Raw genomic sequence first — 19,108 nt, forward strand, 5'->3', positions numbered from 1 at the left:
GTCTCCAGACTCTTTTTTGTTTTTTTCTTTTTCTCCCTACCTTTGATGAGAGAACAACCGAATTACACCTGTAAGCCAAAAAACTTACTGAAACTGTATTGCATTTGAACTGGGGACACTTGGTGGGGCAAGAAAAAACACTTTGTTTTTTCTTTTGTGTGTGTGTGTGTGTGTGTGTGTGTGTGTGAGTGTGCAGTTTTGTTCTACTTTATGCATCCCCTTTGATGAGACAACTACAGAACAACATCTGAGGCACCAACTCCAGGACTGGAGATTGAGACGGACATCCAAATTATTAAGACTGAAACTGCATTGCATATAAACTTGGAAGTTTTTTGTTTTTTGTTTTTTTAATTTTCTATTTTCCATTTTATTTTAATTCATTTTTATATATAGATATTTATTTCATTTACTTATTTTTTATTTTTTTGTCTTTGATTTTCAATCCTCTCTCTGTCTCTCTAATGTCTGTTCAACTTACTGTCGATTAGTACACTAACACTCTCTGTTTATACCTTTGAAACTCTCTTGTCTGATACCTTGTTCTGCTTTCTCCCTCTCGTCTGTATATTTGTTTTCCCCTTTTCTTTAACTTCTTGCTTTCCATCTCAGCTCACCCTTCCATTCTAAATATTACCATTGTTATTATTACAAGCTAGAAAATACTTAATTGCACACAGTACAGGGACAGTAACAACACCAAGGACAATGAAGGGAAGACAGAAAAAACAGGGAAACCAGTTTCCCCACAGCAAAAAATTAGTACAGGAACCAGAGGGGAATGAAGAGAACAGAAACTCAGATCCAGACTCCAACAAAATGAAGATAAACTATGCCAAAGGACCCAATGAAGCCCACAAGAATAATTTAAAAGAAGACATACTACAAGTACTCAATGAGAATTTTATAGAGATGATACTGGATAGGGTCAACCAAAATGTACAGGAGACACTCAAGAAATTCCAAGACTTCTCTAGGACACCAGGCTAGCTAGGTGGCCATCTTGTCTTAGGCTAGTCAGCCGCCATGAGAAAAGGGCAAGAAAGAGGAGAAGGAGAAGCCTAACTGTGTAAAAACAGGAAAAAATTTGAACATATGAAGTGTGGGAGACTCCTGAAGGGAACTCTTTGATTTTTTTAGTGGGTTTGACGTGCTGGAAACATAATGGACATAGCATCCCTGACGTGTGGCATCATCATGGGAGGTCGTAGGGGGGCGGGGCTGCACTGGCCACGTGACAGGGTTCCGTAGCGCGACCCAGGGTTAAGGCAACTGACCCGAGGAACCTCATTTTGTGGCCGAAATATTGGTCCCGCCCTTCGTGAACCGTTGAAGCACATCTTTCCAGCGTCTTTGCCCTTTTTAAGACCATTCTGCAAGTCTGTAGTTCTCACCTGGGTTTGGATTCGATATTAAGAACAAAAAGAAGATGCACCTGGACTTCCCTCCCAACCCTCTGTATTTTTAAGCATCAGGTGGAATTTGGGGTTCTCTGGCTGTAGCTTACGTTTACTGGATGAAAACAGAAACCAGTTCTACCTTCCTCAGTGAACAATTCATTATTATCATAAGTGTCTCCTACTGAACACACCTCTAGTTGTTCTTTAAGCTACAAAAAACTGTGCACAAGTTTGTCTGACATTTGCCCTGTCAAGTGTTCATGATGCTGGGCCCCGAGGGAGGTGAAGGCTTCCTGGTCAAACTTCGTAGTCTGCCCTGGTCCTGTTCAATTGAGGACGTGCAGAACTTTCTTTCCAACTGCACAATTCACAATGGGGTTGCAGGTGTCCATTTCATTTATACTAGAGAAGGCAGGCAGAGTGGTGAGGCTTTTGTTGAACTTGAATTACAAGATGATGTAAAATTGGCCCTGAAAAAAGACAGGGAAAGCATGGGACACCGGTACATTGAGGTGTTCAAGTCACACAGAACCGAGATGGATTGGGTGTTGAAACACAGTGGTCCAAACAGTGCTGACAGCGCCAACGATGGTTTCGTGTGGCTTTGAGGACTCCCATTTGGATGCACAAAGGAAGAAATCGTTCAGTTCTTCTCAGGGTTGGAAATCATGCCAAACGGGATCACATTACCAGTGGACCCAGAGGGCAAGATTACAGGGGAGGCCTTTGTACAGTTTGCCTCACAGGAGTTAGCTGATAAGGCTCTAGGGAAGCACAAGGAGAGAATAGGGCACAGGTATATTGAAGTGCTCAAGAGCAGTCAGGAGGAAGTTAGATCATACTCAGATTCTCCTTTTAAGTTCATGTCTGTACAGCGGCCAGGGCCCTATGATCGGCCTGGCACAGCCCGGAGGTATATTGGCATTGTGAAACAGGCAGGCCTGGAGAGGATGAGATCCAGTGCCTACAGTGCAAACTATGGAGGCTACAAGGAGTAAAGCGGCCTCAACTATGGCTATGGCTTCACTGACCTGTTTGGAAGAGACCTCAACTACTGTCTCTTGGGAATGTATGACCATAGATACGGAGACAGTGAGTTCACAGTGCAGAGCACCACTGGCCACTGTGTTCACATGAGCGGGATGCCCTACAAAGCGACCAAGAACGACATTTACAACTTCTTCTCTCCACTTAACCCAGTGAAAGTTCATATTGAGATTGGCCCTGATGGAAGAGTAACAGGAGAATCTGATGTTGAGTTTGCCATCCATGAAGAAGCTGTGGCAGCTATGTCAAAAGACAGGGCCAACATGCAGCACAGATACATAGAACTGTTCCTGAATTCAACAACAGGGGCCAGCAATGGAGTTTATAGCAGCCAAGTGATGCAGGGCATGGGGGTGTCTGCGGCCCAGGCCACTTACAGTGGCCTGGAGAGCCAGTCAGTGAGTGGCTGTTACGGGGCCAGCTATAGCGGTCAGAACAGCATGGGTGGATATGACTAGTTTTCTAGGAGCATTTGAGTTATTTCAATCAAATTTTTATAAGCAGTGAAGAGCAGTTTATAACTCTAGAGGAAGCTGTGGGACCCATTTTGCACCGAGTTTGTGAAATCTAGATTAAAAAATTACATCTTCAGTGTTTTCTCATGCAAACCTTTCTTCTCGCATGTGATATTAAGTGAACTAAAAACATTTTTTTCTGCTTTTCTGTATTAACATTTTGGTAGTTACTTTAGTGATGTTATCCGAGTTAAGTATGGTAAAAGTGGATCTTTTACACCACACCACAATGAGCACATTGGGGAGACGTACTTTTTTTGAGAACTCAAAGGTGCTAGATCCCTAATTTATATATACACATGAATATATACATATATACGTATATATATTCATGTGTGTGTATGTGTGTATATATATCTATATATAGTGGTCTTTGGCAATACTGGGGTTTGAACTCAAGGCCTTGTGCTTGCTACTTAGGCACTCTATCACTTGAGCCACTCCCCCAGTTAGATCCCTAATTCAAAGAGAAACATTTCTCATCCATTCTAGTTTATATTTTCATTTAAAATCTTTTAGGTTAAGTTTAAGCTTTTTCAAAGTTAGTTTTAAGAATTGAGACACAATATTAACACTGTAAGAATTGATGAGGGCTTCACTTAGAGTTTGCTTTGTACTGCAGTTTCCTTTTGGGTGTATTTTGCTAAGTGAAACTTGTTAAATGTTTGGTTAAAATTTTTTCTCAGACTTTTCACCATGAAAAAATATGTACATGTGCTATAAACATTAGCTCTGGTTTTATTACTCAGATATCTTCATGACTATGCCTTATTCTCAGAATTGCCCATTTCTAAAACCTTAAATTCCAAAGGTTCATGTTTTGAAGACAGTTATGTTTTTCTAGCACTCCTACTCCCTAATTACTACCACAGCAACAATACAATCCTTTGGCATGTTCATTCTTTCCCCTTTGTGTTGCCTGTAAAGCTAGATTTGTGATCATCAATTTTAACATTCCCTTAACCCTTGTGCCATTACCTGGGCCCTTGGCCATTTTATTGAACCTATTCAGCAATACTCCAACCCTTCTGTTTTAGTTTCCCCTAAAGAAGGTTGGCAATTATGACAATTCTCTCCCACATCTTTTTCTTTTTGCCAGCATTTAAAATCTCCTATCCTAATGAGTCAAGAAAACAAACTCAATTTGATTTATCTAGCTGTATCTTTTAACAGTCCCTACATCTACCATGTAGAAGGAAAGCTCACTTCATACCCTGCTGTCATTCTGAATAACTGAGTTACAGTGGTTCCCAAAATCAGGGGAAAAAGCCTTACATCCTGAGGTAAAACAAAAATGACAAAAGGGCTTGGGATGTAGGTGTCATAGAGTGCTTAGCTAGCATGTGCAAGGCCCAGAGATTGATGCTCAGCACCACAAGAAAAAATAAAGTGACAATAGTGATACCACAACCAAGTACACATCAGGGTTATGGTATGAAGTTCTATTCCCCATATAAATGAAACCTTGAGCCTAAGCCTTCTCGTAAAATTACATTCCCTAAAATCAATGAAACAGCTTTTTCAATGCTGGTGTTTGAAAATGTGACAACAGTGTGAGAATTGTTTCCACACTGAACAATTTCTAGATTCTATAAACTTGGAATTTTGTAGTTTTTCACTTAAACAGTTGTAATTTCTACTTTGTGACCCTGTTCTTCTAAAGACTGGATTTCCTTGCACACTTTTCTTGCAAATAAACTTTAAAAGATTAAAAAATAAAAAAGAAATTCCAAGACAACAAAAATAGAGAATTTGAAAAAGCAAAAGAAGAAATAAAGGAAACCATAGAAGCACTGTATAAACACCAAAGTGAAAGAGAGAACACAATGAATAAACAGATAAATGAACTCAGGACAAAAATAGACAAGATTAAAGAGGAAAACTGCCAGGATATGGAAAACCTCAGACAAAAGAATGAAACAGAACTGCAAAACAAAACGGAAGGCCAATCCAGCAGAATAGAAAAAACAGAAGACAAAATCTCAGAACTTGAAGATGAAATGGAAATTAAAGGAAAAACCGAAGAACTATTAATTAAACAACTCAAGACCTGTGAAAAGAAAATGCAAGAACTCACCGACTCCATCAAAAGACCAAACTTGAGAATTATGGGCATCGAAGAAGGAGAAGAGGTGCAAGCGAAGGGAATGCGTAATATATTCAACAAAATAATAACGGAAAATTTCCCAAATCTAGAGAAAGATATTCCCATACAGATGCAAGAGGCCTCCAGGACACCAAACAGACCAGATCAAAATAGAACTATTCCATGACATATCATCATTAAAATAACAAGTTCAGAAACTAAGGAAAGAAAATTGAAGGCTGTAAGAGAGAAAACACAAGTAACATACAAAGGTAAACCCATCAAAATCACAGCAGACTTCTCAACAGAAACATTAAAAGCAAGAAGAGCGTGGGGTGAGATCTTCCGGGCACTGAATGAAAATAACTTCAACCCCAAGATACTCTACCCAGCAAAGCTATCATTCAAAATAGATGGAGCAATAAAAGTCTTCCATGATAAGCAGAAACTAAAACAATATGTGACCACAAAGCCACCATTACAAAAGATTCTGACAGGGATTCTGCACACAGAAAGTGACACCCAGCTTAACCATGAAAAGACAGGCAGCAGCAAACCACAGGAAAAGAAAAAGCAAGACAGTAGAGAGTAACATCAAGTTAGGTACACACAATCAAACCTTCAAACAATTAAGACAACTAAATGGCAGGAATCACCACATACCTATCAGTACTAGTGCTTAATGTTAATGGACTTAATTCACCCATCAAAAGACACCATTTGACAAAATGGATTAAAAAAGAAGATCCAACAATTTGTTGCTTACAGGAGACTCATCTCACTGACAGAAATAAGCATATGCTTAGGATGAAAGGCTGGAAGAAGATTTACCAAGCCAATGGCCCCCGAAAACAGGCAGGAGTAGCAATACTTATCTCTGACAAAGTAGACTTCAAACATACATTGATCAAACGAGATAAAGAAGGACATTCCATACTAATAAAAGGGGAAATAGACCAAAAGGAAATAATAATCATCAATCTGAACGCACCCAATGTCAACGCACCCAATTTCATCAAACATACCCTGAAAGACCTAAAAGCATATATAAACGACAACACAGTGGTTGTGGGAGACTTTAATACCCCATTATCATCAATAGATAGGTCATCCAAACAAAACATCAATAAAGAAATCCAAGATCTAAAATATGCAATAGGTCAAATGGACCTAGTAGATGTCTACAGAACATTTCATCCAACCTCTACACAATATACATTCTTCTCAGGAGCCCATGGAACCTTCTCCAAAATAGATCATATCCTAGGGCACAAAGCAAGCCTCAGCAAATATAAGAAAATAGAAATAATACCGTGCATACTATCTGACCACAATGCAGTAAAAGTAGAACTCAACAACAAAAGTAAAAACAAAAAACATGCAAACAGCTGGAAACTAAACAACTCATTACTTAATGAAGAATGGATCATCAATGCAACAAAAGAGGAAATTAAAAAGTTCCTGGAAGTCAATGAAAATGAAAACACAACCTACCAGAACCTATGGGACACAGCTAAGGCAGTCTTGAGAGGAAAGTTTATAGCCATGAGTGCATATATTAAAAAGATTGAAAGATCCCAAATCAATGACCTAATGATACATCTCAAACTCCTAGAAAAACAAGAACAAGCAAATCCCAAAACAAATAGAAGGAGAGAAATAATAAAAATAAGAGCTGAAATCAACGAAATAGAAACCAAAAAAACCATACAAAGAATTAAAGAAACAAAAAGTTGGTTCTTTGAAAAAATAAACAAGATCGATAGGCCCTTGGCAAACCTGACTAAAATGAGGAGAGAAAAAACCCAAATTAGTAGAATTAGGAATGCAAAAGGGGAGATAACAACAAACACCATGGAAGCCCAGGAAATCAGCAGAGACTACTTTGAGAACCTATATTCAAATAAATTTGAAAATCTAAAAGAAATGGACAGATTTCTAGATACATATGATCATCCAAAACTGAACCAAGAGGAAATTAATCACCTGAATAGACCTATAACACAAAATGAAATTGAAACAAAAATCAAGAGTCTCCCCAAAAAGAAAAGTCCAGGACCTGATGGATTCTCTGCTGAATTCTATCAGACCTTTAAAGAAGAACTGATACCAACCCTCCTTAAACTGTTCCATGAAATAGAAAGGGAAGGAAAACTGCCTAACACATTTTATGAAGCCAGTATTACACTTATCCCAAAACCAGGCAAAGACACCTCCAAAAAGGAGAACTATAGGCCAATCTCCTTAATGAACATTGATGCAAAAATCCTCAACAAAATAATGGCAAATCGAATTCAGCAACACATCAAAAAGATTATTCACCACGACCAAGTAGGCTCATCCCAGGGATGCAGGGGTAGTTCAACATACAAAAATCAATAAATGTAATAAACCACATTAACAGAAGGAAAGACAAAAACCACTTGATCATCTCAATAGATGCAGAAAAAGCCTTTGATAAGATCCAACATCATTTCATGATAAAAGCTCTAAGAAAACTAGGAATAGAAGGAAAGTTCCTCAACATTATAAAAGCTATATATGACAAACCTGTAGCCAGCATTACACTTAACGGAGAAAAACTGAAACCATTCCCTCTAAAATCAGGAACCAGACAAGGATGCCCACTATCTCCACTCCAATTCAACATAGTACTGGAATTCCTAGCCAGAGCAATTAGGCAAGAAGAAGGAATAAAAGGAATACAAATAGGTAAAGAAACTGTCAAAATATCCCTATTTGCAGATGATATGATCCTATACCTTAAAGATCCAAAAACCCTATTCAAAAGCTCCTAGACACCATCAACAGCTATAGGAAGGTAGCAGGATATAAAATCAACATAGAAAAATCATTAGCATTTCTACACACTAACAATGAGCAAACGGAAAAAGAATGTATGAAAACAATTCCATTTACAATAGCCTCAAAAAAAATCAAATACCTAGGTGTAAACCTAACAAAAGATGTGAACAACCTCTACAAGGTAAACTATACACTTCTGAAGAAAGAGATTGAGGAAGACTATAGAAAGTGGAGAGATCTCCCATGCTCATGGATTGGTAGAATCAACATAGTAAAAATGTCTATACTCCCAAAAGTAATCTACATGTTTAATGCAATTCCCATCAAAATTCCAATGACATTCATTAAAGAGATTGAAAAATCTACCATGAAATTTATATAGAAACACAAGAGGCCACGAATAGCCAAGGCAATACCCAGTCAAAAGAACAATGCAGGAAGTATCACAGTACCTGACTTCAAACTATATTACAAAACAATAACAATAAAAACAGCATGGTACTGGCACAGAAACAGACATGAAGACCAGTGGAACAGAATAGAGGACCCAAATATGAAGCCACACAACTATAACCAACTTATCTTTGACAAAGGAGCTAAAAATATACAATGGAGAAATAGCAGCCTCTTCAACAAAAACTGTTGGAAAAACTGGTTAGCAGTCTGCAAAAAACTGAAACTAGATCCATGTATATCACCCTATACCAAGATTAACTCAAAATGGATCAAGGATCTTAATATCAGACCACAAACTCTTAAGTTGATACAGGAAAGAGTAGGAAATACTCTGGAGTTAGTAGGTATAGGTAAGAACTTTCTCAACAAAACCCCAGCAGCACAGCAACTAAGAGATAGCATAGATAAATGGGACCTCATAAAGCTAAAAAGCTTCTGTTCATCAAAAGAAATGGTCTCTAAACTGAAGAGAACACCCACAGAGTGGGAGAAAATATTTGCCAACTATACATCAGACAAAGGACTGATAACCAGAATATATAGGGAACTTAAAAAACTAAATTCTCTCAAAACTAATGAACCAATAAAGAAATGGGCACGTGAACTAAACAGAACTTTCTCAAAAGAAGAAATTCAAATGTCCAGAAAACACATGAAAAAATGCTCACCATCTCTAGCAATAAAGGAAATACAAATTAAAACCACGCTAAGATTCCACCTCACCCCTGTTAGAATAGCCATCATCAGCAACACCACCAACAACAGGTGAAGATGTGGGGAAAAAGGAACCCTCTTATACTGTTGGTGGGAATGTAGACTAGTACAACCACTCTGGAAAAAAATTTGGAGGCTACGTAAAAAGCTAGACATTGATCTACCATTTGATCCAGTAATACCACTCTTGGGGATATACCCAAAAGACTGTTACTCCAGAGGCACCTGCACACCCATGTTTATTGCGGCACTATTCACAATAGCCACATGATGGAAACAGCCAAGATGCCCCAGCACTGACGAATGGATTAAGAAAATGTGGTATCTATACACAATGGAATTTTATGCAGCCATGAAGAATGGAATGTTATCATTTGCTGGTAAATGGGTGGAATTGGAGAACATCATTCTGAGTGAGGTTAGCCTGGCCCAAAAGACCAAAAATCGTATGTTCTCCCTCATATGTGGACATTAGATCAAGGGTAAACACAACAAGGGGATTGGACTATGAGCACATGATAAAAGCGAGAGCACACAAGGGAGGGGTGAGGATAGGTAAGACACCTAAAAAATTAGCTAGCATTTGTTGCCCTCAACGCAGAGAAACTAAAGCAGATACCTTAAAAACAACTGAGGCCAATAGGAAAAGGGGAACAGGTACTGGAGAAGAGGTTAGTTCAAGAAGAATTAACCTAGAAGGTAACACCCACGCACAGGAAATCAATGTGAGTCAATGCCCTGTATAGCTATCCTTATCTCAACCAGCAAAAACCCTTGTTCCTTCCTATTATTGCTTATACTCTCTCTACAACAAAATTAGAAATAAGGGCAAAATAGTTTCTGCTGGGTATTGAGGGTGGGGAGAGGGAGGGGGCGGAGCGGGTGGTAAGGGAGTGGGTGGGAGCAGGGGGGAGAAATGAACCAAGCCTTGTATGCACATATGAATAATAAAAGAAAAAATGAAAAAAAAAAAGAAATGTTAAAGAAGGACAGGAGCAGTGATTTGTGCTTTCGACCCCAGCTTCTCAAGAGGCAGGGATCAGAGGACAGTCTAGGCAAAAAAAATCAGCAAGATTTTCATCTCAATCAATAAGCTGGGCAGTGGTGGTTCACACCTCTAAAACCAGCTAGGCAGGAAGCAGAGGTACGAGGATGGTGGTTTGAGACTGACTCCAGGCAAAAACACAAGCTCTTACCTCAAAAGAACTAAAGCAAAATTGGCTGGATGCATGGATCAAATGTTAGAGTGCCTGCCTAACAAGTATAATACCCTGTGTTCTAGCTCTTGTACATGCCCCCCAAAAAAGAAAAGAAATGCTAAAACTAATTATTTGAAACTAATATATTAATGAATTTTAAAAAACAGCAAAAAATAAAAGTGGTAAAATAACTATATAGACAAATTGAGAGTACTTGAATATTGTACACATGGTACATATACCACTCATATCTTTAGCATAAAGATTAAAAAATCAAAACAATTAAAAACAATAACTATATTAATATGTTAAGTGATAAATATTATAGAACTATGAAAAATGGGGCATCAAAAGTTCAAAATGTTGGAAGAAATTGAATGCAAGTGTCAAGTTTTTTATAATTATGCTTTCCCTGTTTAATTTTGGATTCTTTTCTTATCTTTGCTATTACATTAAGTTGTTAACACTTCAAAATAGCTTGTTATAATCAAAATGTGTTTGTTGAAGTTTCATGGAAGTCACAAAGCAAAAATCTATAACAAAGTGAAAAGTAGTAAGCAAGGAATCAAAACACACTAGTATAGTAAATCACTTAACCACAATGGAAGATAAAAACAACTATTATAAAACTAGAAAATAAATGACAATATTACTGTAGTAAGACCTTATTTACCTATAATTACTTCAAATGTAAATAAGTTAAATCATCTAATGAAGAGAGAGTGATTGAGTAGATAAAAAATGAAAAGACCTAACTCACATTAGTTCCAAGGCCATGTATAGACTGAAAGAGAAGAAATGGAATGACATATTCTATGCAAATGGACATAAAAGAAAGCAAGTGTCGCTGTTCTTATTTAAGATAAAGTACACTTCAAATCAAAAGCAGCAGAAAAGAGACAATGCAGGTCATTATATAATGATAAAGGGGCCAACTCACCAAGAGTAAATAATGATTTATGTACCCAATATTAAAGCATTCAATGTACAAGCCAAATAACAATATACCTCAAAGCAAAGACAGATTCCAATACATGAGTCAAGAACTTTAACATCACACTTTCAGCAGTGAACAGATCATCCAGAGAGAGAAGCAGCAGAGTCATATTACACACTAGATAAAACTGACCTAACAGACATCTAAGAACATTCTATTCACCAGTTACAGAAAACATTCTTCTCATCAGCACAGGGAACATTCTCTGGGGTTGATCATCTGATAGGCAGAGAAAGCATGTCTCAACAAATTTTTAAAAACTGAAATCATATCAAGTGTCTTTTCAGACCACATTGCAATAAAACTAAAGATCAGTAACAAGAAAAACTTTGGAAACCACACAAATGCACAGGAATTATACAACCAACTTTTGTGTCAAGGAAGAAACCAAGAAGGAAATTAAGATTTCCTGAAACAAACAAAAGTGGAGAGAGAGCACACCAAAATGTAAGGAATACAGCAAAAGCAGTAATAAGAGGTACATTAATGGCTATCGATGCTTACATCAAAAAAATCCCGAACAACCTAGCACTAGAACTCAAGGAACTAGAAAAATGAGAATAAAATTCAGTCCAAAATTAGTTGAAGGGAAGAAAAAACAGAAATAAATGAAATAGAAACTAAAAAATATAAAAGATCAATTTCATGAAGACCTGGTTCTAGACTAGTGAGAGACAGAAAAACAACAAAAGAAACAGAAGTTAAATTATACCTTAGATCAAATTGACCTGACAGACATCTAAGAACATTTTATTAAACAGTAAGAGAAAGAAATGAGAGCGACAGAGGGAAAGAGAAAGACAGAGAGAGAAAATACAAACTAAATCAGAGAGGAAAATGGAGACATTGCCACTGATACACCTAGGATATACAAAGACACAATTATGAAGACCTACACATTAACTAATTGATAACCTAGAATGAAATGGGCTAATTCTTGGACATATATACCTTACCAAGAAAGAATCATGAAACAACAAATTTTATGCAGCATCATCAAAGTGGGAATTCATGTCAGGGATGCAAGGATGATTCACCATACACAAATCAATGAACATGATATAGTACATGAACAGAAGGAGCAAAACCCATATGATCACCTCAAAAGGTGCAAGGAACAATTTTATTTATGATAAAAACTCACAAGAAAATAGGTATAGAAGGAAATTTCCTTGACACAAAATCCGTATGTGATGAGCCAGGAGCTAACATTACACTGAATGGGGAAGATTGATAGCTTTCTTTCTTGGATCTGGAACAACACAAGAATGCCCACTTTTACTGATTTTATTCAACATGCATTTCATGTATTTGAGCGCTAACAAGAACAATCAGGCAAAAGAGAGAAAAAATAAAGTATATTGTATTGGAAAAGAGGAAGTCAAATTGTTACTACAGATAATATAATATGATCATATAAATATATATATATATATATATACATATTCCACAAAAAACTATTAGAACTAATAAATTTAGAAAAGTCACACCATACAAAACACAAAAATCAATAACATTACTTTATACCCAATGCAAATTTTCTAAAATAGAAATTAAGAAAATAATCTCATTTACAATAGATAAATAAAATACCTAGAAATAAATTCAACTAAAGTGATAAAAGATCCCTACAATGTAAAGACTGGTAAAATAAATTGACTAAATCACATAACAGAAAGGCATCCTATGTGGATGAATTAGAATGATCAATATTGCTAAAATGTCTGTCCTACCTAATACAATCTACAGGTTCAGTGTAATTCCTACCAAAATACCAATGGCAGTCTTCACAGAACCAGAACAATCAAATGAAACCCTCTCAAAAACAAATCCAAACAGTTAAAGCCATTTTAAGTGACAAGAACAAAGCAGGAGACATTACACTACCTGACTACAAAAACTGTAGTTATTACAGTAGCAGGGTATTGACATAAAATAGACACACAGACCAGTGGGACAGAATAGAGAACTGAGGAGTAAATGTATGCATTCAGAGCCATCTGATTTTGGCAAAAGTGCTAAGAACATGTATTAGAAAAAAGGACAGTCTTCTCAATAAATGTCATTGGGAAAACTGGGTATTCATACTCAAAAGTATAAAATTACCTGTCTCTTTCCAATTGCAAAAGTTAACTCAAAATGGATTAAAGACTGAATCTAAAATATTAAACTATGAAAATACTAGAATAAAATATAGGGAAACTACCTTAGGCCATTAGAATGGGCAAGGATTTTTTTGTACAAGACCCCAAAAAGCACAGGTAATAAAAGCAAATATAAGCAAGTGTAAACACATCAATTTAAAAAAGTTTCATTCAGCCAAAGAAATTACCATTAAAGTGAAGAAACAACCTACAGAATAAGAGAACATATTTATGAACTATATGACTAACAAGGTGTGAATTCTAGAATATATTAGGAACTTAAAAACTCAATAGCAAACAACCAAACAACCCCATTTATTTATTTATTTTTATTGTTTTATTATTCATATGTGCATACAAGGCTTGGGTCGTTTCTCCCCCCTGCCCCCACCCCCTCCCTTACAACCCACTCTGCCCCCTCCCTCTCTCCCCCACCCCCTCAATACCCAGCAGAAACTATTTTGCCCTTATCTTTAATTTTGTTGAAGAGAGAGTATAAGAAATAATAGGAAGGAGCAAGTGTTTTTGCTGGTTGGGATACGGATAGCTATACAGGGAGTTGACTCACATTAATTTCCTGTGCGTGTGTGTTACCTTCTAGAAACAATCCCATATAAATGACAGTAGATCTAAATAGATATTTCTCAAAAGAAGATACACAAATGGTCAACAGGTACAAGAGAAAGTGTTCAACTTCGCTAGTGAGCAAGAAAATGAAAGTCAAAACCACAATGAGATAACTCCTCTCTCAAGTAAGAACATATCCTATCAAAAGCACAAAAGGTTGCAAGTGCTTTCAAGGATGTGGAGAAAAGGGATCCCTTTCTTAGTGTATGTGTGGCCAAAGCAAGTACTAGAGAAAAGGGAACACTTGCAGGTTCTTGGTAGTAATGCAAATAAATACTGCCATTATGGAAAACAGTATGGAGGTTCCTCAAAATATTAAAAATTGAACGACCACATGATCCAGAATTTATGTCACTTAAATTCCCATTTTCGTTGCGGTACTAGTCACAATAACAAAAAAAAAAAAATGAAAACAAGTAAGTACCCATCAGGTAATGAATGGGAAAAGAAAATGTGCATATACCACGGAATACTATTCTGCAATTAAATTAAAAAGGAATGAAATTCTGTCAACATGGATGAAATTGGAGGCCATTATATTAAGTAAAATAAGACAGGCACAGAAAAACAAACACCCCATAATCCTGAAGGGAAAATGGGTCCAGAGCACAGCGCTCCTGGTAACATCTGAATGGCGGGAAACTGAAGCGGAGGCACCTGTGGATATCCCCGCCCTGGGTGTGGGGACCACGATGAAAACTTCCCTGCAGGCCGCAGCCCACGAACCTCCACCCATCCAGGAGCAGGACACAGGTGTCACTCTTCATGGACCTCCAAGTGGACACAGAGAAAGGAGGGGCCAGAGGGGAAGAAAAAGGAAAGCTCCGGCCCTTGGGGGGTGAGGGTTTCCTGCGCCCCTTTCTTGTTTGAGAAGCCTTTCTCGCTTTTGTTCTCCGACTTTGCTGTCTGCCTCTTTGTTACCTAGTCTATGTGTGCCCTCGGGTAGATATTCCCAGCTCCCCTTCACGGTCATGGTCACTGACTTTGTTTCAATACTTTTGGTTTCAATAAACACTACTTTGCTTTATTTCCCTGCCTTTTAATTCCTTACTGGGCAGAGGAAAAGGACCCTCATCTGAGCCTTCAGACAGCCATTGTCACTTACATGTGGAATATAAACATGTTGATCTCATACAAGTTAAGGGTAGAATGATGGTTACCAGAGGCTGGGGAAGTGGGATAGGGAGAGGCTGATCAATGAGTGCGGAATTATAATTAAACAGGAGCAGGAGTTCCGGTGGACATCTGCATAGATAATGGTGATGTATTGTAATTTCAAAATTCTAGTAGAAAAGATTTTGGATATTTTTACTGAATGTTTGAGAAGATGATATTTGACCCTGATTAAGCATTATTAATAGATACATTCACCAAAACATCATATGATCTCTCATAAATATAAACAATTTTTATGTTTTTTACATATCTGTTAAATTTAATTTTTTTTTCATTTTTCTTTTATTATTCATATGTGCGTACAAGGCTTGGTTCATTTCTCCCCCCCGCCCCCACCCTAAATTTAATTTAAATTAATGAAAGAAAAGAGGAAATGCAGGAAGGATCATTGAAGAGGCAGTGGGGTTCCTGGGAGTCAAGCTTATGTAACATCAGACAAAAATCTCTTTCCATCCAATGCATACATTGTAGATGGAGCGATGAATTCAACAAAAATAAGAAAGGAACTAAAATTTTCTTCAACTTCCCCCTCTCCCCAATTAGGTCTATCCCTAATGGGAGAAACCACTCTTAGGACCTCCCAGGCTGCATACAGACAATTCCCCAGGGAATTGTCTACAGATCTGTTCTTTGGTACCATCTCATTACACAACCCAAACTGCTCTTCTGCTCAGAATGATCACTGGCTGTATTGAATCATTTTTATTAAAAAAAAACCTTGGTCTCAGGAACCACTTAAACGATGACTGAAAAACTGTTTTCTACTAAAGTGAAGGTGGGCTCTTTTAAATAACCATCTCCTTCCTCTGCTGAAAACAGTAAGAATATATATGCAAGATAAATTAAGAGTAACTTTTCGTTTGCAAAGTTCACTAAAAGGAGACAACACCCTGGACTCAAATGGTTATCAGATAAATTGAGCCTGTCTGAAAAACAACTTTGACCAGTGTTTCCCACTCAGCAGTTTTTCCTTACAGGGGGCATTTGTCAACGTCAAGTGACATTTTGGTTGTTACAACTGCTGGGGAAGAAGTGTGGAAGAGAGCATTACTACTGGATGTTGCTGAATTTCCTATAATCTCTGGACAACACCCTCAGCAAATGATTATCTGGTTCAAAATATCAGTAGGCTGAGATTTAGAAACTATGAACTTAACAGAACTTGCATGAGAGCTGAGAATTCTCCTGGAAGAATTCACTCTAGAGTAAAAGAGAAACTTGGGGCAGGGACATTTTTGAACATGTAATAACATGCTATGTTTGTTTCCAACACAGCACCCTTCTTTATTGGAAGGATCCTGGGTCCTGGAGAAAGTAGGAATTGAAAGTAACATTGCTGACATCTCTTTTAAAAATATCAATAGATCAGCATGATTTAGAACTCCTTCCCCAATAAAATGTTCCACAGAAAAGGGAATGTGTAGCACTCCACAGTTTCCTCAACAATATAATTACAATATAAGTACTTGGGAAACTTCTAGTTCTGTCAAGACAGTGTTCCTCTCTCTTGCAACTAAAATCTCTGGACATAACACAACAAGCTTAGGTGGACCCTGAAAAGTAAGCAAAGGAAAGCTGACCTCCAAAGGACCTCAGAACTTGAGGTTATCTTTCAGATAAAGTCTTACATGTTTGCCCAAGGTTGCCTAGACATCAGTCCTTCCTATGTCCTCCCTCATAGCTGGGATCACAGCCTCACACAATCCCACCTGGTTTATTTATTGAGATAGGGTCTTGCTAATTTTTTTCCCTGGCTGGCTTTGAAGCATGATAGTCCCAACCTCCACCCCCAGAGAAGCCAGCATTACAGGGGTGAACACCATACTGGTCTGATATATTTATATTCTTCTAAATACATGTGAAATGATAAACATACTCTTAAGTTCTGTTACATTGACTTCTATAAAAAGCTTACAATTTCCTATTCTAGTGGAGAATTTATTACCAGGCATGTGACTTTGTTGATTTTTTTTAAATTATCCATTTGTTACTGACTTCAACTTTTGTTTCAGTGAGGCCAAAAATCATGATCTGTTTGGATAATTTAACATTTTTATAAGACTAACTCAAGGCCAATTTTTATAAGTATTCAATGTGTGCTCAAAGTATTATAGATTCTTATATTTGGAGATGCAAAGTTATATATAAAATGGAGAACTGCAATGCTTCATTTGCTATTCTAAAACCCAAAAAGCTCCAAAGTTATGATTTTTATAACTCATGGTAGAGAAAACTGACTTAACCTTAATGAATCAGCGACCAAAGCCTGTTCTAAACTGATGGGCTAGTGTCTTTATTATTTTCTTCCTGAGCTGCAGAAATACTAATATTTGATTAAGGAGTCATATGCTACATTCCACCAGGGATATTACATACTGTGTAGACATGTATTTTATTATTTTTCTATAGTACAAAAAACTAAATTCTACTGGTCTTGTGAACTTGAGATAAATGACTGTGACCTGAAAATATGTCAATTTACTGATTATTTTAATCTTTGATATGTTTGCTTTTATTTTTAAATTTATTGTTCATCATTTTCTGAGAATAATATGTGAAAGCCTCTTTGCATCCATCCTAGATTCATTTATTCCTCCTTGTACTTCTTCAAGTCATTGCATTATATGTTTAGAAGTATAATGTTTGCTGCAATGTGTGTGTGTGTGTGTGTGTGTGTGTATTGAACATAAATACAAAATCCAGTTCGCCATAACTCTGATAGGTAGTTCAGGGATTAAGAAAGTATTAGCCCATGAAATCTGATTTCCAAATTAAATTATAATGTCTAATTTCTGAGGATATGCACTTAATTATAATTAAAATGTTTGCGTAGCTCTTATTACATATAAGGCATCACTGTGGAAGTGAAATTATCTTGCATAAATATGTAACATTTTGTAGTTTATTAACCTCTGCCCCTGCCTTTTACACTTTATAATATTAGATTGTGACTAGAAACACAATAAACATCAGAAATATTTCTGTAATCCTAATCTGGTAGATGAATCATACTTACATTAAGATTGTATTATTAATTCTTAAAATTATTACTATTATTTGCTTAATGGTGCCTTATTTTTTCACAATCTTAGCAGACAAGTGGATACTTGCTACGAGTATTTGATTTCTACATGGATTTTGCCTTTCAAGTTTCACTGAGCAGCAATTCATCATGTCTTTCTCTCCTTCCTTTGTACACAGATGTATTCCCACACACATCTTGAGCTTAGAATTAAAGGTTTTGAAAATGTCTTCTTGTTTTATCGTTTCTTTATCTTTAGTAAGCATTATGAATAAGAGTTTTACTTATGCTGACAACATATTTGGCCTGCCATATTTCAGAACACAGATCATCTTTGGAGATTCCCCAGATGTAACCCAATCCAAATTTCATAAAACATCATGGTTCCTTCTTAAAGGTTTCCAAACTGCATTTCATTCAAAGGGTTCTATCTGTTATTCTATTGTTACATTCCTTATAAGGGGAGAAATGATGTGGCACAGACCGTGCTCCTTTCTAAGTGTTTCTATTACTCCGAATAGAAAAAACAATCCAAATTTTTACCATTTCTTTCAAGACCTCTAACAATCTGGCCCCTGGCTTTTCTGTCCAACTTCCAAACATGGACAAATAGTTGGAAGAGAACAGAAATAGGGCTTGTGCTGGAAGAAGGCTTCAAGAGGGATGTGAAACAACTAAATGGCAAATTGGATACACTGGAGTCTATAACAGAACACTGGAAAGGAAAATCTTACAAATGGACCATGAAATAGTATCTCAGATAGATAAAGTTACTTTTAGGACTCTTTATAGAGATTTCAAAATCCAATCACAGTGCACAGAAAATACCTCAAACGATACATCAATGGTGAAAGGAAGAATTTTGAAAGAGTCTGGCAATGCATGTGTATAGAAGCATAGGTTGTATAAAGCCAGTCATC

The 19,108-nt window shown here is 36.9% G+C and overlaps 1 pseudogene; it reads left to right on the top strand.

The window, feature by feature from the left end:
• The first annotated feature begins 1,284 nt into the window (after positions 1 to 1,284).
• Positions 1,285 to 3,842, top strand: LOC141411475 (heterogeneous nuclear ribonucleoprotein F-like; annotated as a pseudogene).
• Positions 3,843 to 19,108: the final 15,266 nt, after the last annotated feature.

The sequence above is a fragment of the Castor canadensis genome, chromosome 10, assembly GCF_047511655.1.
Source record: "Castor canadensis chromosome 10, mCasCan1.hap1v2, whole genome shotgun sequence".
NCBI classification, from domain to species: Eukaryota; Metazoa; Chordata; class Mammalia; order Rodentia; family Castoridae; genus Castor; species Castor canadensis.